At 39.4% G+C, this 3,425-nt stretch overlaps 1 pseudogene across 1 annotated transcript; it reads right to left on the bottom strand.

The window, feature by feature from the left end:
* Nucleotides 1-904: 904 nt before the first annotated feature.
* Nucleotides 905-2,440, bottom strand: LOC309810776 (neurexin-1-beta-like; annotated as a pseudogene). Its single transcript has one exon. The product of its transcript is annotated as a neurexin-1-beta-like (transcript).
* Nucleotides 2,441-3,425: the final 985 nt, after the last annotated feature.

The raw sequence follows: 3,425 nt of genomic DNA on the forward strand, positions 1-3,425 counted from the left end.
TTTGTGTGTGTGTGTGTGTGTGTGTGTGTGCATATTTGTGATCGTGAATGAGGAATGTATGTGGGAAATGTGAGTAGTTGGGGGAGCAAAGAAGATTATATGTATATAGTTTACCCTCTAAATCACACCTTTCATACAAATACTAAAACTTAACTGCAACAGAATGAAGGCTGTACATGTAAGGAAAAAAAAGTAGCTGAGTCTTTTTATATACATTCATACATATCTTCCTTAGAATAAACACTACATTGTAATTTTTTTAAGTAAGTAATTGTGGCAATTTATAATGGTGGCAAAAAAGAAAACCCTGAAATAATTATTGATCTGATGTCATAAAACTCCCTATAGTTAGCAACACTTATAACATCGAATTTACCAAAAATGGCTGAAGAGCAGAGATATATTTTGCATTTTCTATACAGCAGGCTATAAAACATCACTTATCACAGTCCAGGAAGCACACAGAAATGGATTTTATATAAACACATGTAATAACATATTAAGCGTGCATGGAAATTTCCCAATGATTGCATGTATACCCTCTTGTTTTTTTCTTTCTGTTTTGAAATTTTAGTGTGAAAATGTGCCTTATCTTTCACATTGTTGAAAATAAGGCCTCCATACTTTCTTTTTTTGCCCTCACAACCAGAAGGGGGCTCTTTGAATGTGTTCCTACACAAGTCTTCAAAAAAGCCAGCACTTTGTTTCAAGTGCAAGTTCCAGCCACTGCTCCAGTTGTGCCAGGTAACGGACTCTGAAAAGGTTTGCAGGTCGAGTCACTCAAAATGACAGTCTTCTCTGGCAATCAGACTAACTGACTTCTCGGGAAAGTGCTAGCACTTTGGCTAAATCCAGGATCATAGGTAGCTTCTTTTTCTGTGTTGTGTTTTGTGTTATTATTTTGTTGTGCCTCCCGATGTTGTAATACTCCTTTGCTTTATGAATGCGTGCGATCACCACTGTCTTTTAGAAATGTTCCAGCAACATAAAGACAGGCAGAGCAAATTAAAACACTGTGGATGTTAGGGAATTTATTGACCTCTGCTTTTTTTTTTTTTTCTTTTCTTTTTTGGAGAAACAAGAGCATGAGATACTTGTTTTTATTTTTTAAAAACAGTCTTTCCTTCCTGATTGCATTCCCTGTCTTCTTTTTTATGTGCTTCATAAAAAGGAAAGTAAATAAGTTTATATTATGTCTCAGATAAAATGAAGACTATTTCTATACAAGGGTCCTTCAGATCTTGGGATTAGACGTAATACTCTTTATCCTTGTTTTTCTTGTTTTTGTTGGCGCTTTTCACACTGCTAGGTTGTTTCTCCTTTACTATAGCCCCATTGGACTGTGCTGAGTTACTGATGTAGTTTCGACTCTCATCCACGTGGTATGAGCCTTCATCCCAGTTTCTGTATTTGTACATGGTGTAGAGGAGGATGGGATGCACAGGGTGGCAGCGGCTATGATCCCCACAACCATGCCCATGGTGCTGCTGGACTCCCGAATCACTTCTGCTGAGCCTGGGTATGGCTTTCTCCCGCCTGCCCGGGTTGGGTTGGCTAACCCACCTGAGCTCGGCTCACAGGGGTCAATGTCCTCATCATCGCTGGGACACTCCGCTGAGGCCACAAGGATGTCATCTGTGGTCTGGCTAATGGGTTCTTTTGTAGGGGACTTTCCTCTTCTGGCTGTGCTAGTACCCAGGGTTGTGGTGGTCTCCATAATTGACGTGGACATCTCTGACTGCATTGCAGTGGCTGTCGACTCAGTTGTCATAGAGGAAGGCACTTCACCAACCAGTCTCACATTTCCCACTATGGCAATGTTGGCATCATTTTCGGCTGCCATATTCAGAACTTTCAAGCCATTGTAGTAAAGCCCAGAGAGCTCACCCTGGAAGGTCTGGCCCTGCTCTTTCCTGCCAATTATTATGGTTGCTTGGCTATTGAAGATTGTGAGCTGATGCCCTTTGTCGAGTAGCCATTCATCAACTACTTGACCAAATCGATATGGAATTCACTGTCTAGCAATCGCCAGGCACTCGTTATCATTGTTTCCTGCAGGGTAGCGCTCAATCACTGGCCAGCTGTCCACCGGTAATGTGGCATTGCCACCACTCCTCTTGAAATGGACTACATGGTATTTCCCATCGTTAATGATTACATTGGACTCTTTGATGGTGATGTCATCTGTCCCAACATTAAATTTAACTCCGATTTTTCCTTGATGTATATGCAGCTCTAGGTAGTCTCCCAGGCCAGAAGAACTGTCCACTCGCACCAATACAGCTTCTTTCTGAACAGTGCTAAACCCTATGGCCAGTCTGTCTGCTCGTGTACTTGGCCAGTCATTAGGAGGCCACTTATACGTGATTTGCCAACCACCTTTGTTAAAGATACATGTTGTCCCAGACGTCTGAAGCAAGGTCCTGAAGAGACACCCCATTGTGTGCGTGCAGCGGACTGCATGCCACACAAGGTGGCAGACTTTGCTCTGGCTCCCGGGGTAAGGAGTATCATGTATAGTTTTAAGCAAGGGGTATTCGGATCCCCATGACAGTAAGCATTACTCATCCAATTTTAGGACCACAGGGCCATTCTCTAGTATACCAGTGTTTCTAAGACTGGAATTCCTAGCTGATGCTATTTCCACAAAGCCCGGCGACAGAAAGTGTATTAGTGTGGGTTGTCTTTGAATACATCTCCCATTTAAGACATTCTAAGGAGCAAATGTTTAGTTTAAATGCCTCCTACTTTTTTTATGTACGTACAGCTTTTAAAAAAGGATTCATTTTTGAAAAGATTTATTGATAAATGGTAACTACTTATAACCAGGAAGGTTGGTGTTCCAGAAATTCTGAGAACAGGAGGGAATCAGAAATATGACCTAATGTTTCAGGGTTACTCAAGTATCTACAATATATAAATTATTATCAAGATGACTTTTTTAAGAAGAAAAGTACTCTTCAGTAAAGACGTTTATTTTTTAATTCTAGAGAATAACGTCATATTTAACTTTTGTCCAGACTTATGTAGCAATTCCAAAAGAGAATGTCAAAAAATAGTATATATTCAAGTAAAGATTACCTTAGCTACAGATAATAAACTATAAAATGTTCAATATTTCACATAAAATCTTAGGTAAGACTGGAAAAAATGAATGAAAGCAGAAACATTGGCACCCAACCTTGTTAGATAAATTAAGCAGTTTGCTAAAACATCTCTAGGCAAAAGATCATTATAGAATAGTAGTACTTATGTGAATGAAACTCAAACTACAATAAATGTAATAGAAAATTTAACTACATCGTTGACAAAATGACTTGCTTATATTCCTTTGTAATATGCCTTTGGGGCCTAATTTATTTACATTAGTAATCATCTCATGAACTCCAAGTGGCAGGGTTTCACATGAAAAATAATATAGGATT

This window comes from Mesoplodon mirus, assembly GCF_964341445.2.
Source record: "Mesoplodon mirus genome assembly, chromosome: 9".
NCBI lineage: Eukaryota > Metazoa > Chordata > Mammalia > Artiodactyla > Ziphiidae > Mesoplodon > Mesoplodon mirus.